Raw genomic sequence first — 27,999 nt, 5'->3', positions numbered from 1 at the left:
CTCACCAGCTCTGCAACACATCTTGACGCCACGCGGTCCAGTAGTACCACATCATCTGGTGGCACTGGGCCAGGAGCGTGCCCAGATCGCTTAGCACCATACAGGGAGTCTACAGGGCCCGCGGGCTCCCTCCCCCGCACTCCTACTGGAGCACAGGAGATTATCAGAAGGCGAGTCATGGTGTTGTTATTATTACCCTGATGTGTAATAAATCTACATGGTGCAATAAATTAAGGCAAGGCTCTGTTCTCACTTTACATACTGCCAATAGTTTTATTGTAACAGCTTGAAGATGTGAGTTTTCCTTTTTAGGCAGAGCAGAGGAAGCTGTGAAATCTGAAGAGAGAACAAAAGGAGATGAATGTAGTTTGCAAAGACAGGTATTGTACCCCAGCCGGCTCATCAGGACATCCAACACCTAACATTTTTGTGCTGAATGGTATCGGGGAACTTGGAAGCCTTACAATGCCCCGAAGAATTCATTTGAATTCATTTTCATATCAATGTATCTGCATTCTGCAGCGCTGACTTCTCTAACAAGACTTACAGCACTTTCTTTCAGCGGTGAACCTGAGCTGATTATAAGATCACAAATTGGTTCTGGAACTCATTAAAATCAGCAAATGAACATTAGCGAGATAGCTGCATGGGCTGAAATTGTGATAATCTGTTCATTTTGGCAATGACAGCTCAGGGGATGAAGAGAGGGGCGGTGAGACCCTACAACTCCCCTCCCCCACTCCCCCTCTCCCCCAGGAAGATTATGATTCATTTCAGACCCCTGTCCAGAGATGCACATGCTCTGGCTTTTCTTTCTTTACACCGAGCACCTCTGTTCTACAGGAGGCAAGGGAAGGCCTCGAGAAATGCTTCCCCTCTACCCTTTGCCAAGTTCAAAGCTCAGGCAAGGCCGTCAGCCACGTCCCCAGCATACCTGACACTTAACGAATTTTGTAGGCATCCTGTTCTTTGCTAGCAAACTGTCAGCTATGAGATTTCTTAACACACTGGTTCCACAGCCTTCCTTTTATCTTCTTCCTCTCAGGTCTCACTGTCTGTGCTTTATGTGTCATTGTATCCCCTGAAAGCTTAATAACATAGTTGATACTTAATATATAAATGTTTATGAACTGACTTTCAAAGTAGTCATCTAGCTCATTCTACAACTTCCAGCATCGTTGCCCTACTTTGCCATCATGTATTGCCCTGCAAAGCCATGGACTCCTTACCACCTTCCAGTCCACAAACAACTACCTCCCTTGGTAATCCCCTTGACAAAACCCTAAGTTCACCCCTCTCTCCTCCTTAGAAAAGCCCATACTCCTTCAGTCAGCAGCAAACGCGAAGACAGGAAATTTCACTCTCTGAGTTTGGATGTTCTCATGAATTCTATTTTTCTCTCCTAGGTTTTTCCCCTAAGACCTTCTACCTCTGGTTAATCTGCAAAAGCCTAATCAGTACACACTCTGGAAAAGCTGAGGTCATAATTTCTGAATCTGGTTTGCATTTGGGATTTGCTTCTGAAACTCAAAATTAATATTGTAAATTTACTGGAAGTGTGTTTTCTGCTTTCTGGCCTCAAACTAATATTTTTCACACACAAACATCAGTATCTGGCTCAACCTAGTTATTAAATGAAAAGAAATTTCCAACTCCTTCCCTGACCTTTCCCTGTCTCACCACTGCCTGCCTCCAACACACACACACACATACACACACACAGAGTTACTGTCAATGGGAAAGATGCAGTCCTTGCTTGAATTCCCCTTAGGTTGTATCATTGTTTAGAAATTATTGGTTCTCATCCAGAAGCAGACATGGACAAAGCAAGGAGTTACTGTTTTAGCTCAGCCATATAAAGTAGCACAAACCCCAGGCTTCAGTCTTTCTGTGTTCAGTGTTCTGAACTTTCTGTCTTCTGGTGTTCAGTCTTCCTTCTAATGAATAAGCAGATTCATGTTAAGAATACTTACGGAGCACTTCTGTTATTCCTAGTACCGTATTGTCCATTACGTTATCTCATTTAACTTGATTCTTGCCTTTTAAGGTGTATTGATGTTTTCATTTTATAAATGAGGAAGCAAATGTTCAAAAGTACCAGGCGACTCGTGTTGAGTGGTAGAACCAGATTTTTGGATACTAGGTCTACTATTGTAGTAATATTTCTGCTTGTCTGATTCTCAACTTTGTGCTAACAGAATCCTGTTATATGCAAGAACCGTAACTCCATACGAAGTGGTTGCTCTTAAGCAACCTACAGAGCACAGAAATCCCCTTACAGCAAATACCTTTCTGACAAAACCCCATACTAGAGCTGCATTGGCTCCTGAGTTTCACCTAGTAAATACTCAAGTAGTACTTTACGAAAGTTTCAACACATTTCTCAGAGGATATTTGGCCTTTAGGACATCTTTAAGATTGGGCTGATGTGTTAGACCACCAGGGAAAAACAGGAAGCCTGATGATAAGATGCTGGTTGTGTGCTCCTTTATGCGATAGATAGCGGTCCTAAAAGTTATGCTAATTTCATTGGCTGTAAACAAAATTGAAAGTAACGTGAAAATAGGAGAAAAAACCATCTCCACCTAGGTTTTTTTGTAAAAGGTACTTGGAATCATAATGTCAACTGAAGAAAACATTTGGAGGTAGTAAATAACCACTTATGCTTCCTACAAAAGTAGCTAGTATTTTTATCAGCATTCACTATGTGTCAGTTACCATTATGAATTTTTATGTATTATTTAATCTTCACAACAGTTCAATGAGGTAAATGCTGTTTTCGTTTTATACACAGAGAAACTGAGGCTCAGAGAGGTTAAGTAACATGACCAAGGTCACATAGCGGATGAGCGGCAGGACCAGATTTTGAACTTACACAGTATGGTTCCACAGCCTACATGTTTAATCACACTTTGAGTTGCAAGATAAAATACAGAATGTCCTGAATTTCAGATAAACAAACCCCAAATATTGCATGGAACATAGTTATACTAAAAACATGTTTGTTTATATGAAATTCAAATTTAACCGGACATCTTGTCTTTTCACTCGCTAAATCTAGCAAACCTAACCACACTATCCTGCTTTCTATAAATTCTGTATATATTCAGGTTGCCTCATTCAGTGGTTTACTTGTGCTTGAGTTTTATTACAGAATAAATAATGTTAACTCATATCCACAAAGCTAGGGCAAGCCCTCCTGGATTCCTTTTCCCTCCACTTACTGAAGGCTGGGGACCGTCTTTTCCTTGATAGCGCAGTTAAGTGCAAGCTTTTCTCTTCTGATAAGAAAAAACTTGGCTTACCGTTGGCGCATTCTGGCCTCCTGCCTACATTGGGCTTTCCCTTCAGTGGCCAGCAGCGTCCTCCCTGGTGCTCACCCGTATCCAATTTCCTTGCTGCAGAAATCCTTGATTCTTCCTAGGAGTTACAGTGCCGCATGGCTGAGTAGCTGCTTCCTTCTAGATGACGGTGTTCCCAGAAGGAAATGGAAAAGAATGAGCTGGCTACAACTTAGCAGGAAGGGACCCTGCAGATAAAGTCTGTGGCATAAAACATATAAGTAGGCAATACACACATCACCGAGCAAACAGCTCTTGCTTACCTGTGTGTGCACTCTCCACTAGGATGTACTTCATGCATTTCGGGACACGCACCTGCCTTCTTTTACCGCCCGAGCAACCTGTGCTGCAGAAATAGAAATTGCATCGAATGGCCACGTAGAAGACAAGTGTCCCATGGCACCTGGGTGGCTCAGTTGGTTAAGCATCTGACTCTTGGTTTCAGCTCAGGTCATGATCTCGTGGTTTCGTGAGTTTGAGCCCCGCGTCAGGCTCTGCACTGACAGTGCAAAGCCTGCTTGGGATTCTCTGTCTCCCTTTCTCTCTCTGCCCCTCCTCCACGCTTGCTGTCTCTGTCTCTCTCAAAATAAATAAACTTTAAAAAATTTTTTAAAAAGACAAATGTCCCCCAATGTACTAAAAAGCAAATATAAAGGACCTTGGAATTAGCTGATGTTCATTATCTTTTAATAATGTGAATAATTGAAAAGCGACCATCTATTTACAAGCCTGGATAGTTACAGAATCACCTTCATAGTCAATATTTTTTAAATCTTTCAAGCAGCATGAATTTTTATGAGCCCAGGATGAAATGATAGATAATATTTCTTATAACATAAAGCAGCATTTTGTCACTATGTGGCAGGCTCTGTGAAAACCACTGTACATGTCTGACCACATAATTTTTACCAAAACCCTGTGAAATTCTGTACTTTTATTATACCACAGATAAGAACACTGAGGCTGCCAGAGGTTTAGCAACTTGCCCAAGTTTGCACAGTCGGTAAGTGGCAGAACCTGTGTTTAAACACAAGAAGTCTCACTCCAGAAACCATATATTTAATTCCTGAGCAATGATGCCTCCACAGCATAAGATCAGGAGATACAGCTTCTGTGGTGAAAAGCAGTTTTGTGTGTTTTGTTTTGTTATTTCAAATCTGTTGTTAACTCTTTTATTCCAAAGGCATGAAGTGTTCTCTTTCCAAAAAAGTAAAGGATATCCGGGAGGAGAAGAAGGTGGGTGACAAATAGCCAAACTGGTTAGGATTAAATAGATGATTAAATCCCTAGAAACATGCAATCTACTAAGACTAACTTATGAAGAAATAGGAAATCTGAACAGACCAATTACCAGTAAGCAGGTTGAATTGGTAATCAAAAACCTCCCAATGGACAAAAGTCCAGTACCAGATGGCTTCACTGGTGAATTCTACCAAACATTCAAAGAAGAATACCAATCCTTCTTAAACTCTTCCAAAAAAAAATAGAAGAGGGGAATACTTCCAAACTCATTTTCCAAGGCTGGCATTACCCTGATACCAAGACCAGACAAGGATGCCACAGGAAAAAAAAATTACAGTCCAATATCCCGGATGGATACAGTAAAAATCCTTAATAAAATATACGCAAACTGAATTCAACAATATATTAAAAGGATCATACACCATAATCAAGTGGGATTTATTCCAGGGATGCAAGGATGGTTCAACATCTGCAAATCAGTTAATGTCATACGCCACATGAACAAAATGAAGAATAAAAATCATATGATCATCTCAACAGATGCAGAAAAAGCCTTTGACAGTATTCGACATCCATTTATGAGAAAAACAAAGAGGGTATAGAGAGAACAGAGGGAACAGACCTTAACATAAAGCCTACATAGGACAACCCCAAAGCTAATATCATACTCAATAGTAAAAATCTGAAAGCTTTTCCTCGAAGATTAGGCATAAGAAAGAAAGAAAGAAAACGCATCCAAACTAAAAAGGAAGAAGTAAAACAGTCACTATTTGCAGATGACATGATATTATATAAAAAAAACCCTAGGGGCGCCTGGGTGGCGCAGTCGGTTAAGCGTCCGACTTCAGCCAGGTCACGATCTCACGGTCCGTGAGTTCGAGCCCCGCGTCGGGCTCTGGGCTGATGGCTCAGAGCCTGGAGCCTGTTTCCGATTCTGTGTCTCCCTCTCTCTCTGCCCCTCGCCCGTTCATGCTCTGTCTCTCTCTGTCCCAAAAATAAATAAACGTTGAAAAAAATTAAAAAAAAAAACCCTAAAGACTCTATTGAAAAAGTATTAAATGAACTAGATAATACCGCAGGATACAAAATTGATGCACATGCACCAAAATTTCCACACTAACAATAAACTCTAAGAAAGAGAAATTAAGAAAACAATCCCATTTACAATTCCCCCCCCATTAGGGAAAAACATAGAGTGGCAATAATTTTCTAAAATCTGACACCAAAAATAAGAGCAACAAAAGCAAAAATAAACAAGTGGGACTACATCAAACTAAAACAACTCTGCACAGAAAAGGAAACCATCAACAAAATAAGAAGGCAGCCTACTTACTGGGAGAAAAGATTTGCAAGTCCTATATCTGAAAGAGGTTATTATCAAAAGTGTATAAAGAACTCAAATAATTCAATAGCCAAAAGAAAAAAAAGAAAAAAAAAACCAAGCAAATAAACAAACCAAACAACCCCCCCAAAATGGACAGAAGATCCAAAGAAGGCATGCAGCTGGCCAACAGGTACATGAAAAAATGCTCCACATCACTCATCATCAGGGAAATGCAGATCAGAACCACAATGAGATACTACCTCACACCCGTCAGAATAGCTAGCATAACAACAACAACAAACAACAGGTGTTGGGGAGGATATGGAGAAAAGGGAATCTTGTGCACTGTTGGTGAGAATGTAAATTGGTGCAACCACTATGGGAAACTGTATGAAGGTTCCTCAAAAAATGAAAAACGGAACTACATATGATCCAGTAATTCCAATTCCGGGTATTTATCCAAAGACAACGAAAACCTAACTCAAAAGGATACCTGCACCCCCACGTTCATTGCAGCACTATTTATCATAGCCAAATATGGAAACAACTTACATGTCCGTGGATGGATGAATGGATGAAGAAATAGATAGAGATATATACACACACATATACATGTAAAATAAGTCAGACAGAGAAACACAAATATCATAAAATGTCTCTTATATTTGGAATCTAAAAACCAAAACCAAACCAAAATAAACTCTAAGCTCATAGAAACAGAGAACAAATCGGTGATTGCCAGAGGGTGGGAGGGGAGGAAAAATGGGTGAAGAGGGTCAAAAGGTTAAAAAAAAAAAGTTGGATGCTTTATAACTAGTATCCAGCTCATACCACGTGACTCACCACACAAGGCAGTCGGGCAACACCTGAACTGGTTTCTGCCCTGCTCAACTGGACAAGCCTACTGATTGCTTCTTGTATGTCACAGCGATGTCAAGTTGCCACAAAGGATTCTAAATGCTCACTCTCGTTTTCTGTCATTAAGGCCAACTGGTGCTAAGATCTGAATGCTTGTATCCACCCCCCAATCTATATGTTGAAATCCTAACCCCCAGGGGCGCCTGGGTGGCGCAGTCGGTTAAGCGTCCGACTTCAGTCAGGTCACGATCTCACGGTCCGTGAGTTCGAGCCCCGCGTCGGGCTCTGGGCTGATGCCTCGGAGCCTGGAGCCTGTTTCCGATTCTGTGTTTCCCTCTCTCTGTGCCCCTCCCCCGTTCATGCTCTGTCTCTCTCTGTCCCAAAAATAAATAAACGTTGAAAAAAAAAATCCTAACCCCCAAAGATGATGGTGTTAGGAGGTGGGGACTTGGAAGGTGCTTAGGTCATAAGAGTGGAATTTCATGAATGGTACTAGTGCCCTTGTAAAAAAAGGTTCCAGAGAGATCCCTAGTCCCATCCACCAGGTGAGGACACAGCAAGAAGGCACCACTATAAACCAGAAAGCAGGCTCTAACCAGAACGTGACCTTGCTGACACTTTGATCTCGGACTTGCAGCCTCCAGAACTTGAGAAATAAATTTGTTGCTTATAAGCTATCCAGTCTGTGGTATTTTGTTGCAACAGCCCCAAATGGGCTAAGGCACCTGGCAATAAAAAAATTCATGGACCAGTACCAGTCTTTGAACCATACTTTGAATAACACTGACATAGAAAATATCAGCTTAGCATGTAATTAATTAAAATATTAAAATATGCTAATGAATTAGATGGTTGGCTTATATTCTCTCCCCAGCCCTCTCTCCACAACAGACACACACACACACACACACACACACACACACACACACACATTTATTGAGAACCCACAATATGCCTGGTACATTTTGGGCTCTGAGAATATAGTAATGAACAAAAAGGATCAAGTCTGCGCCCTCATGGAACTTATATTCTAATTCAACCAATGTTTTGACACCCAAAGATCTGGGTTCCAGTTTGAGATCTTGCCAATTAATAGCTCGGCTTCTGTGCAGTTCATTGAATCCCTTTGAGCAAGTTTTCCCCTCTGCAAAATGAGACTTAAACCTACTTTAATGATATTTGTTTGTAGGATTAAGTTAGGCACTGTGGAGTCATTTTGAAAACTGTAAAATGGTATACCAATGCCCGGTCACTTATATCTGTAGCAACAAGCATAAAGTAGCAAGCACTCAGTTAAAACTTGTTGAATAAACGTGTGTAAGGTCCTATATGTGTGAGGTATGTTTTTTTTGTGTAAAATATGCCTGCTTTTCAAATCCTTTAAACCACCACACCAACAAGAAAAGCGTATTAGGTATTGTAGGATTTAGCATATGTAATTCTGTTGGGTTACAGGTTCCCAGGAATCCCGGTCTAAAAATACATTTTCTAAACATATATTGGATGGAAGCCTCTTCTTACTGATTTGTATCACAATCTGAATGCTTCTTAAAGACGTCTTCCATAAATTGACCCTAGGAGTTGCTAACTATGCTGGCCCTGCCAGTTCTAAGCATGCTGACGACGCTCCCTAGGATTACAAAATAGAACTGAGTTGTAAAAGCACCCTAAGTTTGGAAAGCACTTGGAAGAAATTCTCAGCAAACAGTAGCATGAAAACAAACACAGTCCACTTCTCTTCAAAAGTTTGAATCTCATGTTAGGAAATGTCATGGTTATGTGTTTGCTTTTGTTTTAATTTTAAGGTCAGTTCATTGAGTCCAATGATGAAAGCTATCAAAAGAATATTCTCCTGAAAATTATCTTTTCTTAGAAAAACAGAAAGGCAAATCAACACCCTGTCAGCACAGCGTAGACACAGATGTTGTGGCAGTCAAGTTCAGCAGACAGAAGAGTCCATTTGCCGGTCAAGGTAGGGGGTTGTAGGTAAGACTGTCCTCACCACTCAGCCCCAAGTCATCCAACTCCTGGGACAAAGACTTATCTACCTCCACGTTGTTTCCAGAATGCTCTAGAAACTGGCTACCAGATGTGTCATGATTATGATCTATTTCAAATACCTGTTTCTCAGGTTTTTTCCTGCTTGTTCTTCTTTCATTCATTTCTTCTTAATTTCCCAGAGTTCTGCCCCAAACCTGGCGTTCTGACCTAATAAATTCTCAATTGTAACAGAAGTGCCATGGAATGATTGTGGGTTTTTTTGGTTTCTTCTGCTTCTTTTCCGTTTTGTTTCTCCGAGGGTATAACAACATTCTCTCTGGGGGTTAGTGATAGTACTCGCAGTCAGGGAGAGGCATAAATTCGCTTCACATTCCATGAAAGCGTGTAATTCAATGCAGTGGCTAGTTGAGGATTACCTCATACGTATAAGGTGCAAGACTGACAAGGGGACACGAACATGATTAAAACACAGTGATCGGCAAGGAGGGAAATGTAGTGACGGGAATAAAATGAAAACACAATACATACGACAAGGCAGCTTGCAGGTGCCACAGGTGTGGTGAACACAGAAACTGTGGGATTTCAGAGGAGAGGAAAAATCAGAAAAGGTTCCAAGTAGCTGCTGCATTTTGAGACAGGCCTCCCAGGATTTCAACAGATGTGGGGCTGGAAGAGGGAATGGGGGGCACTATTCCAGGCGGAGACAGTTTAAGCAAACAGGTTGGCTCCTCTGTAAAAAGTTGGTAGGAATTACACCCAGTAGTTCCATTTTGCTTGAGGAACAGCTCTTTCTAAATAAGGGCGCCGTGCAAGGGAAGGCTGGAAAAGTGGGATGGACGCACATCACGGGGCAAATGCCAGTTTGAAATTGACAGAGAAATAGCAATCATTTTAAAAATAGGGTGGGGTCACAATGTGGCCACCGTTTAGAGAGGTGGCTCTGGCAAGAATACATGACAGATGGCAGGGGAAGTAACTAAGCAGGAGACCAAAGAGGAGACTACGGGAAAAGTCTGGACTAGAGGTAATCAGGCATGGCAGCAGAGGTGGAGAGAAGCAGAAGAGACACTGTGGGGTGCCTGGGTGGCTCAGTCAGTTAAGCGCTCAACTTGGGCTCAGGTCATGATCCCACAGTTTGTGAGTTCGAGCCCTGCGTCAGGCTCTGTGCTGACAGCTCAGAGCCTGGAGCCTGCTTCGGATTCTGTGTCGTCCTTTCTCTCTGTGCCTCCCCCACCCCCACCGCTCATGCTCTCTCTCTCTCAAAAATAAATAAACGTTAAAAAACAATTTAAAAAAATAAAAAGAAGAGACATTATGTAGGAAGGACCTCTACCCATCTGTCCAATACAGTATCCCCCAGGTATATGTGCCTCGTTAAGCCTAATTTAAATCCATTAAAGTTAAATAAGATTTAAAATCCAATTCCTCAGTCATGTTAGCCACATCTCAAGTGCTTGATAGCCACATTGGCTGCTGTACCAGACTATGTAGATAAAGAACATGGTATAATGTTCTATCGGACGGCACAGATTGCTACACTTTGGGGACTAACTGGACACAGGGATGGGGAAGATTAAAGGCAGCTGAGGCTTGGCAGTTGAGTAACTGAAAAAGATAGTGTCATAAGCAGAAAAGGGGATATCAGGAGGAAAGATGTCACTTGGTTTCTGTCAAACACCAGGCAGAATAAAATGTCTACACAAATGCGTGGGTGTCCTCGGTGAAAAAAAAAAGGCAAGTAAAGCAAAGCACCCAGTCGGCTCCCCAAAGGGACCTGGCAGAATCCAGGTAGCTGGGGAGAAACTGAGCACAATCCAGGTGGCTTATTCCCTGCTGTGCTCAGTTTCTCCCCAGCTTGTGCAGCTCCCTCAACCTGCTCCCAACCAATGGCTCAAGTGTGCTGCCACAGGGCAAGAGCCCGAGGGCCTTGCTGGCTCTTGGGTTCCAAGGCTCCTCCCTGAACCCATTTTTTCTCATAGATACCTTCACTTCCTCTTTCCCAACCCCCTCACTCACCCTTCCCCATGCTTGATCCTTGGAAAGTCCCCTTTCCCCACTTATTTCACTGCTTCCTCTTGAACTCTTCTTTGTCACAGGGACCACCCAACCCTTGACCCCACTGTTTTATTATTTGCCTCTCTTCCCTCCCAGTGTAGGTTCCAAGGGGCTATCACTACAACCACTCCCTGGTGTATACTCCCTCACCTTCTCATTGACTTTCATCAGCAAACCCAGCCCTGGTCAAATCCAACTCTCCTTCAATCCTTCAAGCAATGGAATGTGGCTGGAGAGAACCATACAACTTTGCCTAATGGTCTCGCTTTGAATATAGGACCACCAGCTCAAGAGGGTCCTCCTCAGTGTTGTCTATACCACACTTCTCTAGTAACTCTTCAATGCTTCAAGAGAATTCTTGCTCACCTTCTTTTAGCTCCTTAAATAGCCAATAGCCCCTCCCCATTCACAGTTTTTATTGCATAGAGTAAAGGAAAGCATATAGCCCAGATCTATCTCATCAGATCCAGTGAGGTAGCTAGCACATACAGTACTCAATGTAAACTGGGAAAATATACACACACTGTGTGTGTGTGTGTGTGTGTGTGTGTGTGTGTGTAGGAGGGTGGGTCAAATTGCTAAAAGGCACCACCCCCTCCAGCTGGAGTAATTAGAAGAGGTGCCCCTCCCCACCCCTGCTTCCTCCAGATTGGTATGGCCTCATAGCTGCTTGGTTGGCAGTACAGGGGCTGCGTGTTAGCTTCCACCTGTCCCCTTCTGCTCTGCAGTGGCCTAAGCATGCCATCACCAAATGGACTACTTAACCTACCTGCATTTGCACCCACAGACTTTGCCTTCTCTCCAAAAATAGTGTGTGAACATACAGTCCTTCTTCCTACCCGAGGCCATTCCCTTCACTAGGACATCATCGCTTCTCTTCTTGAGGACAATCTTTCTCCACTTGTCTCCTATCTTCTGTGCTATCATATTTATCTCTCTAAAGGATCGTTCCTCCCATCTTAAAATACTCTCCCTTGATCCCAAATACCCCTGGGGTACTGCCCTTTTCTCAGTTGCCCTTGACAGCAAAGCTCTTCAAGAGCTGTTTAGACTTGCTATACACACTCTCTCTTCCTCACTTCTCATTCTCTTGTTCACACACCCTAATCAGACTTTCTCCCCTGTGAACCATTGAAACTGCTTTCATCAAGGACATTAGTAACCCTCATCCGGCCAAATCCAGTGTTCAAACTCTGTCCTCAGCTTATTTATTTCAGCAGTATTTGATAAGAGTGATGACTCTCACCTTCCAGAAACAATTCTCTTATCTTCCATCACTCACCCTTTCCTGGTATTCCTCTGATCTGACTGGTAGCCCTTCCTCCTTTTCTACTTAATCTCCAAGTGTTGGATTCCTCTTAGTCCTCTCCTCCAGTACTCTCCCTCCCTAAGTGCTTTTATGTAGACTTAAGGCTTAAAAAGCATCTATGCTGATGAATCCCAAATATATATCCAATTGTTGTACTCAATATTCCATGTGGGTGCGTAACAAGCACTTTATGTAACATGTACAAAACAGAATTCCTGATTTCCCCCATCCCCAAATTTCTCCTGTTGAGTCTTCCCCATCTTATTAAATGGCACCACCATTAACCCATCCTTCAGGCCTTGAACCTAGGAATCATCCATGATGTTTGTTCCTTCACACACTCTCTGCCAAATCCACTCCAAAATATATCTGAAAAGCCTTCTCACCGTTTCTCTGCTGCCATACAAGTTACCTACCACCACCAACATCCTTAGGGGTCTTCCTGCAGACATTTGTGCTTCCCTATTGTGTATTTTACACATATTAGCAAGAATAACTTTAAAAACATTTTTTAAGGTTATTTATTTGAGAGAGAGCTCCAGTCCTTGTGAGTGGGGGAAGGGCAGAGAAAGAGAGAATCCTAAGTAGGCTCCACGCCGTCAGTGAAGAGCCCAACTTGGGGCTCGATCTTAACAACCGGGAGATCATGAGCTGAGCCAAGATCAACAGTGGGATGCTTAACCAACTGAGCCACCCAGGTGCCCGAAGAATACTTTTTTTTTTAATTTTTTTTTTAACGTTTATTTATTTTTGAGACAGAGAGAGACAGAGCATGAACAGGGGAGGGGCAGAGAGAGAGGGAGACACAGAATCTGAAACAGGCTCCAGGCTCTGAGCTGTCGGCACAGAGCCCGACACGGGCTCGAACTCACCGACCGTGAGATCATGACCTGAGCCAAAGTCGGACGCTTAACCCACCGAGCCACCCAGGCGCCCCAAGAATACTTTTTAAAACGTGAATCAGATGTGGTCATTCCTCTGCTCATCCTCCCATGGTTTTCATTTGGTCTTATAACAACTCACAAGGCTCCATAGGATCTGGTCCTTCTATACCTCTCTCAACTTAACTATTGCTACTCTCTGGCCAGCTGGTTCCATTCAGCCACACTGGCCTTTTGCTGTTCCTGTAACCTACCAGGTGTATTCCCAACTCTGAGTTTATGGCTGATTGTTTTTCAGCCTGAAAAGGCTGTTTCCCTCACACCTCCACACTCATTTGCTAGGCTCATTCCTTCATATCCTATGTATATGATAGGTGCTCGAAGGTCTCCTCTGTGGGGCAGTATCTGGCCAGCAATAAAGTCATTCCATTCCTGATTTTATTTGTCTTCACACTACATAATACGGATTGAAATTTTTGTTTAGTTTGTTGTTTGTCTCCACTCTCCCAACCCAGTAGAATCAAGCTTCACAAGGGCCTTTGCTTGCCTAAGGCATTATCCTTTGCACCTAGAGAGTGCCTGGCACTTACTAGGTGCTCAGTTAGTACTTGTTGAATGGTTGCATTCCCTTCCAAATTCTATTCCTCCTGAATCGTCGGACCCTCCTTCGTTTTGTTTCCCGCCTTTCGCAACCTCCTACTCAGCTCTTCACAATACCCCAACACCTCGCTCCTCCCCATGATCCTCAGCTCTCACCACTCTCCTCTGCGCGGCTCCTTTAAGCGGACTCCGGAAAGCCGTGGGGAAGGCGGGGCCAAAGTCTAGCTGACGGCGACTCGGAGGGGCGGGGTGGAACTGGGGGCGGGGCCAACGTGCTGCGTGCGTGCGCGTTCTGGAGGCGCCGCCGCCGCCGCCGCCGCCGCCGCTCTCGAGGCCGCTGCCGCCGCTGCCGCCGTCGCCGCGCAGAGCCGGAGCAGGAGCCACGGCCGAGAAGAGGGAGGAGGTGGAGGAGGAGGTGGAGGAGGCGCCGGACCGGGGGGGTGAGTGAGGGGCGGGGAGCCCAGCCGGCCCCAGAGGGAGCGGGGGGCGCGGGTCGGCCGAGTCTGGGCTGAGGTGGCTCATGTCGCCGGTCAGTCCCCTGGCTCCCCCTTCCTCCTCCGCGTTCCCTCGGTGTCCGGGGCGGCGGCCCGGGGGCCTGGCCGGCGGGAGGGGCCGGGGCTCCGGGAGGCCCTGCCGCCGCCGCCGGGGCCAGAGCCAACCACGCCCGCGGACCGAGCCGGTCGACTGTGGCGGGGCCTGCGGGAGACGGACGGGAGGGGCCCGGGCCGGGTGTGGGAGAGAAAGAGGACATTGTGTCCCCCACCCTCCAACTCCCCGAGGTGTCATGGCACAAGCCCGTTTCCCTCGCCATCTCCTCGGACACAGTGCCCTCGCCACTCACTGCCCGAGAGATGCAGAAGCTTGGACATCGCTACCTTTTCCCTCTTCGTGCATGTCCCCAGACTAGGGTCAGACCTTCCCTCCAACCCAGCTCTCCCCTTGGGGGGCACGCGAAGAGGGGGCTGGAGGGTTAGGTGAATTTTCTGTCCTCCCTCTTCTGCTAGAGAGGTGCTGAGAGTAGGCGGGAGCGTTGCCCTCCCTGTGTTCACTTCTGGCAGGGTCGGGGTCTCCCTTTCCTTCCTTCCCCCCTGCCCCCCACCACCCGTGCCGAGGGCTGACATCTCTACGCCCCACTCCACCTCCCTACCCCTTTCCCGCCCTCTTTCCCCCAGGTCTTCCGTAGCTTTGCCATGTGTTCGCCTTTTCGGCGTTGCCCTTCTTGGGTCTCTGCTTCATCCCTGAATTTTGTGAGGGAAGGGGTCACCGTGTGATTCTTGTCTTCCTTCAGACTGGGGCCGGTAGGAGTGTCACTTGTCCCCCTCAGGAAGTTAAGGACAGTGTCTTGAGCCGAATTGTGTAATTTACTGCTAAAGGGAGAAGGTGAGGGGGAAGATTCTTGCGCCCGAGAACTGGGATCTCCTCGCAGGGCGAAGCACCGAGAGTTTGGGGGACCTTTTGACCTCTTGTTGGAAAAAAGAACTATGACTGAGTTATGTATTCCTTTTTGGGAGGGAAGATGGTTTTGTCACTGCTTTGAAGGGAGGAGAGTATAAGAAACAAGGGAATACCAGGGTAGGAGGTTAAGGGGCCAGGGCCTTACAGGTGGCCACAGTTTTCTGCTTCCTGGAGTGGGATGATGATTCTTTCTGTTTTCATCACAGTCAGGAGTAAGGTATCAGCTCTTGGTTTTAAGGTGGGGCTCCTACCTTCAGAAGCATGCTGTAGGGCAGTCTCAGAAGGGATGCTGCTGGAAACAGGATTTGGAAACTTTTCTTCTGGTTTCCTGTCAGTGTGTGGGGGCGGGCATGTGTACGTGTACTTTTTCTTTTCTTTTCGTGTAATTGATATCTGCAGTATTTTGACATAATAATCACTAAATCAGGCCCGGAGCCCCTTTCTTTCTGTCTTTATTAGGATTTCTTATAACACTTTCTGTTTTGACATTATATTTGCATCGGTTGAAGCTGTTTTTTAGCCTGGTGTTTCACTGAATCCTGTCTCCTTGGTATTTTGAATTCTGCACTGCAAAATATGATTAGGTGCGAGGTATTGAGGATCACACGGTGCCTGGCACAAGGGAGGCACTCAGTAGTTTGTGGATGAATTGAATGATTACAAAGATGTGTCTAGGTGTTATCCGTATTCTGTCCTTTTGAGAGATGGCTTATATTAGAATATTGCATTTTACTTCCGATATAAAATAGTAGTTCTTAACCTTTTCTAGGCCACTGACACCTTTGAGATTATGATGAAATATATAGACTCTTTCCCCAGGAAAAAAAAAAAAAAAAGTACTAGACCAGTTTCAGGGACACTCTGAAGCCAAACATAGATACCTGTCTCAAAAGTAAACTGGAATCCTGAGTATTATTCAGTTCCATATTAAAACTGTTTAAAACTGTTCACTTTCTGTGTGGCCTCAAGAATGACAGTGTTGACACTTATAGACTAAACTTTGGGTCTTTAGGAACAAGATTTTGGAGTAATTGTTCTTACAATTTTAGGAGGAAAAGTTGTCACTAATAACTAGTACTAGTCAGTTTTAAATCAATACACTAGTGGCTTCTGAAGAAATAAGATTGTTATAGAGACTTTTGGCAGCCTAAAATCATAATCACAACTGATGTAATTTTTATTGTATAAACTGCTTAATAATATGATCAGCATGTGAACATTTTCACAAATCAAACTATTCATTTTTCCTGTTCTCCTCCAATCATATTTATATGCATGGTTTTTCATGTAGTTAAAAATTATTGTATCAACATTTAATATTAATTCAACAAATGCTTTTTGAATGCCTATTGTGTGAATAAAATCGAGTTCTTGTTGTCGTAGAGCTATAGTCTAATCAGGAGAGATGGGCCGTAACCAAATAAACACAGACTATGTTAGACGATAAGAGCTATGGAGAAGAGTGAAGTAGGGGAGGGGAAAGAGAGAAACGGTGGCAGGGAAAACATGCGACTGGAGCAGAGACCTGAAAGAAGCGAGTTATGTGTGCTGTCTTAGGGAAGAAGGTTATATAGGCCGAGAGGACTACAAGCGCAAAGACCCCCTCAGTATATTTGGCCTTTTTGAGAACAGCTAGGGAGACAATGAGCAGGAGGGAGTGAGAGTTTAGGTTAGAGAAGTAACTGAGCATTATAGGTCATTGTAAGAACTTTGGATTTTACTTGGAGATGAGCAACCATCTATTGGAGGATTTTACGGAGAAGAGTTTCTGAGAATCGTTCTGTGTGGAAATCAGCTTGGCAAGGAGTTGAGGTGGGCAAGAGTGTGAGCAGGAAGACCAATTAGGAGGTTAATCTTTATTTTAAACCTTTTTCGGAGGTTGCAAAGTAGTTCATCTACCCTTTGTTGGGCATTATAGGCAGTTTGTTTCCCCTAACTGAAATAACAATGAAATAAACACTTTTGTATATGCAACATTTTCTTTCTTTTGGAATATTTCTTTGGGATTAATTTCCGGAAGAAGGACTGCTGAATCAAAGTATATGAATTTACTTGTCTTCTTGATGTATCTGTGAATTCCTTCCAAGAATACGTTGTACTAATTAAAGTGATAGCCACAGTCATCAGTCTTAAGTATCAAAACAGTTGTCACTGGCATTGAGTATTATTATTTATTACTTAAAAAGTCATTTGAGTTATAAAAAAATATCTTTTAGATTGTTAGGTTGAATTTCCCAATAGCTTGAATTTAGAGTTCATATGTTTGGTCACCTCTCTCTTCAACATTTAACAAGAGAGTGCTGATTATTCGGGATATGGAGATGAATTAGACAGGGTCTTTGTCCTCAGGGAGTTTTACATTCTGTTGTAACTTAGATTCGAATCGTTAAATAACTTAAAATCTTGCTATCTTGCTAAAAGTTTACTATCATTTGTGAACTTTGTTATTATATGGCTGATAATCTTTTATATAAAATAGACTTTCCAATCAAGCATCTAATTCTTCATATTGATAATTCCTTTTTTTTCTTACAAAGGGAGTTTTAATTAATTTTCAATGTTTACTTTGAAAGAGAGAGAGCATGAACAAATGGGGGAGAGGCACAGAGGAAGGGAGGGAGGGAGAGGAAGAAAGAGAGAATCCCAAGCAGGCCCCATGCTTTCAGCACAGCCCAATGCAGGGCTTGATCTCACAAACAAACTGTGAGATCATGACCTGAGCTGCAATCAGGAGTCAGATGCTTACCTGACCGAGCCATCCAGGTGCCCCTACAAAGGGATTTTTAAATGATATCTGCAATTTGTGTAATTTCTGTTTTGCATGTCTTTATAATCTTAAAACTGACAGCTCCCATGTTTTGTTCTTTGCAATAAATTATGCAACTAGTACTTAGTTGAATTTTTAGATTGTTATAATTCTTTACAGTTACTCAAAACACAGAGACCATTGTTTCTGTTAAATAAGGTTAGCATTGCATCGTTGACATTTTTTTGAGTTTCAAAGGGAGAATGATACCAGTCTGTTTGGATAGAAATTATACCACTGTGAGGGCATTGCTCAGAGTTTCTAGTTCTGGAATCTAGATGGTTCGATTTGGCATAAGCAGAGAACTTCACCACCTCTGAAGTGAGTCAAATAATTGAGTTACCTGCAAGCACCTAGCTCTGTGTTTGACACATGCTAGGGACCCAACAAATGTTCCTGCAACCTCAAATAACCTCTGAGTTCCCAGTTCTAAAATTCTCATACTTTAGAAGTTCAGTAAAAAAAAAAAAAAAAAAAAAAAAAAAAAAAAAAAAAAAAAAAAAAATTGTATAAACGGTTTATATATTAATGTCGTGGTGAGTTTAAAATTGTGAACTTAAAATTACTTCCTCCTAATGTTCTTTTTCAGATTAAACTCATCAGTTTTAAAAAGAGTTATGGCGTATTTCCAAGTATATCCTGTCCATTCTGATGTCATATATTGCTGCATGACTTAATGCCAAATTCACATCTTATGAAAGTGATCAGGGTTAAACATGAATGTATTTAAGCTTTCATATGTTATTGAGATGAAGCATCCATCCCCCCCTCCCCTTTTTGCGCGTGAATTTTGGGGATTACAAGTGATAGTTTTTATGTGCTTTTCAGTCTTTCATGTACAGAGTTAATATTGGCCCATTCAGGTTATGCATTTTTGTAATAGTGGTTATGGACACTGAATGATTTCACACACTCTTTACAGTCCCCTTCTCACAGTTTTGAGATGAGTGGTTAAGAGGGCACTTTGTTTCAAAGTTAAATGATCCAGAAGAGTATTGAACCTATAAGCTTAGCTTATGATGATGTACTGATCAGCAAAGCAGTTTAACAGAGAACTATGCCATGCTCTTGTTTCCGCTTGAAAATAGGCCTTTAGAGGTAGAAAGTAAATGTGTGTACCAACAAGAAAAGGAAATTGTGTGTGATGGTTATGGTGGAGTTGAAACAAGAAATAGTGTACTTTTATAAGTGGTCTAAAAATAATCATTTTAATATAATTTTCAGAAGTATATGCTATGCACATGGTGGATTAAATATGTTTTATGAAATTAACTTCAATCATTAGAGAAGTTAATGGCTTTTTTTTAAAGGTACTGATGACTTATTTTTTTTTAGGCTAATTCCAGATAAGTCTGGGAAAAAATTACTTTACATATTCAGTTTTCTATTTCTAGCCTATTTAGTTGCCATTGATAGAGATTGGTTCAAAGTGTAGAATGGTAAAGGTAACAGAATTTGGAATTAAATATGTAATCCCGTGTTTGGTTTCAGAATTTGTTCAAGTTAGTCCATATTTCATAAGAATAGGAATATACGAAGCTACACTTTGTAACTGGTAAAAGGTACTGTTGGATTAATTAAAACTTGAAGTACCTTACTTTGAACTCACAAGTATATATACCTGTAACATTCATGGTTGTTTGCAGTGTACATTTATTCTGGTTGTATAAAATAACTTTGCTCAGGATAGAACTGTTATAGTTATTAACCACAAAAGTGTAAAAGTAAGAGAGGCACAAAGAACTGGGTGCAATTGTTTCTTTGGGCAAATCCCAAATGTAGCTTGTAAGGTTCTAAATTAGTAGTAGGGAATTATCTCCTATTGCAAACTGAACATTTCAAATTGCCCAGATGTGTAATCTGAAGAGTAAATTCATTCACTGTGTTTTCAGTGATATTTAAAAATGCATTTATAAACAGGATCATTCTGTTCTAGACAGGTTGGCTGTATTATAGAACATTAAGCAAGCAACCATAACTTAATTATTTTAGCAGTTGAAATTTAACACTAATCTTTGGATTTTATGTAGTTTTAGTGTCTAGCCCAAATCATTGATGTCTTTTGATCTACCTTTTCCATTCCATTGAATGCATGTAAAAATGTTGCATGATTTTATTAATAGATTTCAGATTCAGTCATTGAACAGATGTTTGCATGACCCAATATTAAGTCCTTTGATGGAAACTGAGATGTGACGCTGTAGTTTCTACTATAAGGAATTTATAGTCTAATAATTTGTTTGCCAGGACCTGACACATGTTTTATAAATAAATGTTGTATTTTCACGGTAGAGTGGAAATAGAATGATACTCTTTTTCTAAGTAAAATCAGTGTGATATTTTCAAAATTTTCTTAGTAGCTCAACACCTATTTCTGTGGTATTATTCCCCTGCACCCGTGGTGTTATTTTCTGACAGCTTACTATTACAAGAAAACCAGTTTCCCAGTTTAAAATACAGTAAAGTAAAATAAGAATTGTTTCCTTACTGTCTATTTTACTTTACTCCAAGACATTTTTTTGGGGGGGGGGGGAGGGGGCGGCAAATCGCTCTCTGCATATATGCCAAACTGTAGCGAAGTCCCCCTCCCTGCCCCCAGTTCAGTTGGCAGTTTTAATTCTGTGTTTAATGCAAGAATGTTTATTTATTTATTGTTGTTTTGTTTTTTTATAGAACAGCTTAATCTTTTTTCTACACCGATAAAAATCATCTTTTGCCACTAAAGTTAACTATGCCCTAGAACAGAAATGTTCATGTAGATAAAATGCATCACTGTGCATTTTTAGTGAATGCTGGTAGTTTGCCAGCTTTATTTTCAAGTTCCTCCCCCCTCCAGACTTAATTGTGATGTGCTTATAAGGGAACAACAGTATACATAGTTAATTTGCAAAACCAGAATAGTTTTTCTGGTTTTTCCATTTTGCATGTTTTGAGTTAGGATTAATTGGACATTTATTATTCTCACTAGACGTACAATAAAACAGTTCATTTAACTGTGGTGTTTTCTGTTGAAGCATTGGCTGACTTTTAGATAGTGAGCCTAGTGCAATTGTGTGAATACTACTGAATTTTGGATGACATTCTTTACACAGTTTAAAAGTAAGTGTGAGTATAACAGAAGCTGGAAACAAAACCAGTTTGACTTTTTTTTTTTTTTTTCTCACTAGGAAGTATTTCTTTTCCAAGTAATATGCCCTTGTTAGGTTCAGGATCATTTTCAGTAATTATAGCCACTTAAACGTTTTTTTTCCCTGTTTGCAGTAATTCATGTTCCACCGTGGCAAATTTTGAAAAGAACATAATTGTAAAGAAATGGAAAATCATTTATAACCCATCACCTAGAAATAATTACTGCTAACATTTTAATGTACATTTTTCTAGTTCTTTCGTTGCATGTACACATTTTTTAATTTTTTAAAACATGGAATTATACTTTTATATACATTGTTTTGTTCCTACGTTTTTCTCTGAACAGGATATTGGTCTCCTAGTGTGGGACTTCTCGGTTGATTCTTTATAATATTACTATTTTAAATAACACTGGGGCAAACATTTTTGTACATTTATCTTTGATTGCATCTCTGTTTTTTTTTTTTTTCTTCCTTTAGGATAGATTCCCAGAAGTGGGATAACTGGATCAGAGGGTGGTTACCCTGTGTATAAGAGTATGTGTCTCACTGCACCTTCAATGGCATTGAGTAGGTCAGTTTTTACAATCTTTGCCAATTTGATAGATATCTGTTACAATTCTTGGGTGGTAATCGCAAAATCCTTTTATTATTAATAATCTGTAAAACCATCACAGTGTATGAATAGTAATTTGCAATCATCTTTGAAAAAGTTGCCTGGAATGAATTTCTTTGAAAATATTTTAGGTGAAAGTAATCTTTGTGACAAGAAAAGACATTCCTTGAAGTTGCAATTTGAGCATTGTTCTTTTATTGGAAAGAAGTAGCATTTTCATGTTCTCCCTTTGCTAAACTGACAAACATGAGAAAGCTTATTGTATAAGAAGCAGTAAGTGGAAATGTCATGTAAAATTAAATCATTTCAGATAGTCACATGGTTCAGACAAAAAAAAAAAAAAGGCAATGCAACTTAGTGTTTAGAGCAATGGCTCTGGACTTAGGCAGCCTGGGTTCAAATCCTTGCTTTGCCACTTACTAAGTATATGATTTGAGGCAATTTACTGAGTTAACTCAAATTTAATTTGAGATAACTTCCTAAATATATGATTTGGTGTTTCTGAACGTTGGCTTTCTCATCTTTACAAGCAGAATAATAATGCCTACTTCTTAAGTTTATTGAGAGCGTTAGAAATAATATGTAAAACTGCTTGGCACAAAGCAAGCATTTAATAAAAGCTAGCTGTTGTTAATTTTTTTTTGCCCGATTGGGGGGGCGGGTAGGGCAGGAGATATCATCTGTGTGTCCTTGTTTACATGAATAAATGCAGAGACGCAAGAAGGTCATGAGCAGTGGCAGCTGGAGGGGAGTGGTAGACATTCTTTATGGTAGGAATGGCATGAGCCAAGATAGAAAGTTCAGGACAAGTTGGAGGACAGGGGGTTGATTTGACAGAAGCCTAAGCTTGTGTAATTAGAAAATATGGCGATAAGGCTCTAGAGAGATTTATTGGGCTAGACTTTGGAAGTCATTGAATGCTAGGTTGAGAAGTATAGACTTTATTCAGGAGCACAAGATGTTTTGATATGAGGAAAGTGACCCAATCAACACATTTATCTTTTGGAAGATGAATCTAGCTACAGAGTACAGAATAAATTGAGGAAGAAAGGGACTGAAGGCAAGGAGGCTGGCTTAATACAGGTAAGGCATATCTGAGGGTGTAACGGAAAGCAAGAGGGAAGGATTTGAGGAGAGTTGCTAGGAGTCATTGTTGTGAAAGTCTCTGGGTCTTCAAGTGCACCCAGTTTGGAGATGAAATTCAAAAGGAACAGTCTGAGCCTAATGGATAGACGATGAAGAATTAGGAACCCCGAGAGAACATAGGACTCACTATGTATGCTTTGGTTGTTGCTACTTTTTTTTTTTTTATGTTTTTATTTGTTTTTAAGACAGAGACAGAGCATGAGCATGGGAGGGGAAGAGAGAGAGGGAGACACAGAATCCGAAGCAGGCTCCAGGCTCTGAGCTGTCAGCATAGAGCCTGATGCGGGGCTCGAACTCACAGACTATGAGATCATGACCTGAGCCAAAGTGGGACGCTTAACCGTCTGAGCCACCCAGGCGCCCCAACTACTTTTTTTTTTAACTGAAGGGTAAAAGATTCCTATTATTTCATGTGTGAAAAGCATATGTTTAAGCTTTCTTCGACCAATGGATAGTCTGCAGAAATGTTATTTATTTAGCATTTGGAGTTCTTAGTTAAAAAGGACCCCTCACTTTTAGACATTATATTTCTGGAGGTATTATCTTAAAATACTTCATTGTAAGGTTAAATTCGGAATGTGGTCTTTTCAGCATTTGTCAATGCAACTGGATTTTAGAAGCATCAGTTGTGTGAGCAGAAGTGAAGAAAAGTGAAATGCAGACTTCGCGTTAAACACTTAGAATGCTGTGGGCAGTGAAATACGGAGCAATGAAAAATAGGAAATTGAGTATAGAATCTTCAGAGAGAATAATACTTTTAATATTCTGTCCTTCCCTACTTAATTTCTCAATTAAAAAAAATATTTGCAAATGTCATTCTTAGTCATTATGGTACCTGGCTCTAGTTCTGTGCTAAGTTGTACTTTCCACTTGGCTGAATAATAAGCAAGAAAGTTAGCCTACAGACTGATATTAATGTTTCTTTGTGACTGGTAAGTAAACTCACATGGGCTGTGGATTATCTGCTCCCTGTCTTCTTTTAATACCACCAGTTGAGAAAAGAAGCAACCCCCAGTTTTTAAAAAATAGAGGCTTGTGATAACTTTTAAGGTATTTACATTTTCTAAACCACTGAATTGTTACACCTTTCTCAATGTTTCTTTTAGTTTTCAAATATTTTCTAAACTCTGAAATAAACTCTTCATTAGTTATTTGTATTTAAAGCTCTTCCTTTTAAAAGTATTTTTAAAAATATTTTTAAATTAGTAAGCAAATGTAGCACATAGTATTAGAGATTGTGTGTGTTATTTACTACAAATACTGTGTTTTTCTTATGTGTAACTGCAAAAGCCCATGTATTGTCAATCAAATGAGATTTCATTTGCCAAAGAGACCTCAGGTATTCAAAACAGTTACAGGATTCCAGTTGAGTCTCTTTTGAATTGGTTTCAAGATCTTTCAACAGATATCAGAACTATACCCATTCTCCTAGGTCTGATCACTCTTACCCCTCTCTCCTTCCCAGCCATAGCTGAGAGCAGGATCTTCCCTGTTTTGGGCCATTCCAGCACTGTCGCTGTTAGGGCAACTGTGGCCTTCTCAGTCTGTATGTTTTATATTCTTAGAAGCTTTCCTGCAGGCATCTTGGCAGGAAAAATAAGTTATTAGGTTGAGTGGCTAGCAGCTAATGGCATACTTTTTTATAAGAAAATTCACAATTTTATGTCAGTTATACTTGAATAAAAGTGAAATTAAAAAATTATTTACTTTTTTTAAAGTTTATTTATTTGGGGGGGTGGGGCAGAGAGAGGGAGACAGAGAATCCTAAGCAGGCTCTGTGCTGTCAATGCAGAGCCTGATGCAGGGCTTGAGGTCACAGACCGTGAGATCATGACCTGAGTTGAAACCAAGAGTCGCACACTTAACCGACTGAGCCACCCAGGCACCCAAAATTCATTTACTTTTTACATGAGGTGACATACGAAGTGTGTGAAATATTTTCTGTCTGAAAGGATAGACATAAAAGAAAGCTCACTTGTTGAATAGAATGTTGTATACATTTTTCTTATTCTCTGTAGTCAAAAACATTTTTTTTAATTTCTTTTGAATCAGTAATTTGGAATGCTAAATGTAAGTTCTTTACTAAGAAATCAGTCTTTCTCCAGAATAGTCTTAAACAGCTTGGCCAGTGATCCAGCAAATAGTAACTGCATGATTATTGGGTGCCTTGTAGTATTCCAGGAGCTAGAGATAGAGCAGTGAATAAAACATGTTCTCATGGAACTCTTGATATTGGTGGGGTTTGGTGGTGGTAGAGAGAAATAATAAGCAAATAAGGGAACAGGGTAATTTCAGAGGTCACAAATGCCACGAGGAAGCTGTAACAGGGTGAAATAGTAGAGTGATAGGAGGGTTTAGAGTGATAGTAGAGTGATAGCAGGGAAAGCTCTGAGATGGTAACATTTAATCTGAGGCCTGAATGAATAAAAGCTAGATGTGATGATTTGCAAGAAGAGTGAAGTAGGCAGAGGGCCCCTGTGGTACAAAAGCCCTGAAGTGGGAACCAGTAGGTCACGTTTAAGAAGTCCATAGTGATAGGCTGAGAAGAGACTGGTGGATGGGATGGGGTTGGCAAGAATCAAACCACGTCAAGCTTTGGTGAAGGGTTTGGATTTTGTTCTTATAAATACCAGGGAAGACACAGGGTATCACTACCTACTTACCTTTATGGATAAATATATGTAACTTTTGAATTTGAAGGTGGTGTTACTAATGATACTGGCTTAAAACAAATCTGTAGGGTAACCAGTAGTTTCTTTAGACATAGAAAATCACTAACCTGGTAAATAAATTACGTTTTTCCTAGGGGTCTGCAGAGAAAGGAACAAATTATTCCCATGTTGTAAAAAGCCTTATGAAAATTATGTATGTTTTCTCAATAGATTTAAATAGGTGAAATATTGTATATCTTTGCTTTGACCAATAACTGTATTGACTCAAATCTTTGTGACTGATTATCACAAATCATTATCATATATTGTGATTTGTAAGCCGTTAATGAAATAAAACATGCTTGCACCTCAAGAACCTAACATTGAGTTTCATTAGTATTTATGCCTTTGGCAGTTTGAGACTTCTGATTAGCTGTTACCTATCTGGTTAATTAAATGTCAGTGCAGTTGGTAGACAAAAATCTACCAAAAATCTAAAGATGTGGAATCTGTGGACAAAAGAAGAGATTTTTCAGAGTAAGGTTGAGAACCACTGATCAGTGTCCTAATCTCTAGAGGGATCTACAGGGAGAAGGGAAGTAATGTTTTTTTGAAGGTAAAATTACTGTATCTCACGTAATCTGCACAGCAAATCTGTGAAATATTGTTCACTTTTTACAGATGATAAAACTCAAAGTAATTATATAACTTATGACAATTAACAAACTCTAATTATAAAGGATCATACTGACAGCAAACTTCAGAAGAGACTACCACAGTTACAAAGCACACAAGTGATCAATAAATATTTATAGTTTACTTATATCCAAACATGAATAAATGAACAAGTAGGTGAATCCCTATATTCTTAAAATCCTTTCTTTAGTGTAACACATCATTTTTCTTCCAAATGAGTCTAGAAAATTCCTCAGAAATAATTGGTTTCACCTTTTTTCCTCTGTAAATCTCCCCTCACCCCCCCTCCCCCCGAAGTTTAAGTTACTTAAAATAAATCACACAGTAAAAATCCTGAGGAGGGAAATAAAGACTAAAATCTTGGGAAAGTATAATTTCCACTTTGATTTTAACTGAGTAGTCTATAATGTTTTTAGTTTTTAAAACATTCAGGATATCATCTTTTGTATTCATATTCAAAATACCATCTTTTGGTTCTATGACTCTTTTTTTAATTTTAAAAATTTACTGTAGTTTTCTGAAAACTATATTCCATTATTCCAACTGATGTTAGGCAGAACGATAGTATGAGATCTCTAAACTGTGTGTTTATAAAGCTTCTAATCCTTTAAATGAATTAATGTCTTAATAAATTTAAGCTTAGAGTTTTTTCAAATGAATACCTAATAGGAATGGATGCCTAAGAGATGAAAACAGATGCAGGTCATCTAGGGAGTGAAACTATTTTAGATGAAGATTACAAAAGAGAATGGATTGTGATACAGGATTAACCGTAGGAGAATAAATAACACATGGAAGTTGCTATGATTAGAAAAGAAATTTATTTTCCCCGAAACAGAACCAAAATTGATGAAATGTGAGCTGTAAGGACATAAATTAATGTTGAATGAGTAAAAAGAACACTTAGTTTAGAGATGGTGGCCTATAGGGACCTTCAGAGAGGATATGATGAACCTTACCACGTGTGGCAGTAACATTATTTCATGGAGTGTGGGATCTGTCATGTTGATTTGAGTTGGAAGTACAGTACAATAAATGTAGATAGAATGAACAGGGTTGTTTTTGTGAAGCAGGAACGTATTTTAAAATTTGTTTCCAGTTGTCCGAGACTAAGGTTGTAAGATGACTGGTCTGTAAAAAATACAACTTTATATGACATTTTGGTTCTTGGTATCCTTGAAGTGTTCTTCTTGTTATTTTGGGTTTTTTGCTATATTTCTGCATGACAACTTTTAGACTGCTTTCTGTACATTCCACTCTTCCATTCTAATCGTAGAATCAGTTTAGTAATGACATACATAACCCCTGGTATGAAATTTTCATGCTTCCGGACATTGTTTTGCATATAAAGTAGAAGTGTCAGTTTGCCCTGTAGATGTGTATATCTAAAAATTGCGGGTGACTTTGATTAATTTAATTATTTGAGAATATCAGATTTATTTAAGAAAAATCACGGGCAAGTGAGTTTAGACGGTGAATCTTATGTCTCAGACTCACCTTTGTTTAGATTTTCAGGTAGTAGGTTACTTGGATGGTGTTTCTTTTACATCCAAATGGTAAGTCTGGAATTTGAGTAACTCAAATTGGTTGAATAATACTCTTTTTAAAAAGTTTTTGTGCCTTTTGAATAGTTTCACACTTAGGACAAACTTCATTGTAAAACATTCCTTTGAACTTTAAATAAATATTCAGTGACTTCTCATAGTACTCCAGTGTCATAGTTTTCACATTGTAATAGGACAGTATTATAATTCAAGAACCAACCAAAATCTGCAGTTGAAACCATGAGTAGAGTGGTTTAGATGATGTAGTCATTCTGTTATTCCCATTTTGTTTTAGACTTGGACTACTGTCATCAATGGGACGAGCTTGAGATTGTGTCACCACTCA

At 40.4% G+C, this 27,999-nt stretch overlaps 2 long non-coding RNA genes across 2 annotated transcripts; one reads left to right on the top strand and one right to left on the bottom strand.

The window, feature by feature from the left end:
• Positions 1-249: 249 nt before the first annotated feature.
• On the bottom strand, positions 250-3,688 carry LOC124516184 (uncharacterized). The gene is made up of 5 exons (XR_006962991.1): positions 3,605-3,688; positions 3,306-3,461; positions 1,872-1,937; positions 935-1,088; positions 250-336 (listed from the first exon to the last, which is right to left on the bottom strand). It is a non-coding gene; the product is annotated as an uncharacterized LOC124516184 (long non-coding RNA).
• A 10,219-nt stretch (positions 3,689-13,907) lies between these two features.
• LOC124516473 (uncharacterized) lies at positions 13,908-22,940 on the top strand. The gene is made up of 3 exons (XR_006963047.1): positions 13,908-14,051; positions 21,481-21,574; positions 22,626-22,940. It is a non-coding gene; the product is annotated as an uncharacterized LOC124516473 (long non-coding RNA).
• The last annotated feature ends 5,059 nt before the right edge of the window (positions 22,941-27,999 follow it).

This window comes from Lynx rufus, unplaced genomic scaffold, assembly GCF_022079265.1.
Source record: "Lynx rufus isolate CCGP_SWC_20201006 ecotype Redwood Valley unplaced genomic scaffold, mLynRuf1.p SCAF_2, whole genome shotgun sequence".
NCBI lineage: Eukaryota > Metazoa > Chordata > Mammalia > Carnivora > Felidae > Lynx > Lynx rufus.
The sequence above is the reverse complement of the archived record's forward strand: the minus strand, read 5'-3'. Positions and strand labels throughout refer to the sequence as shown.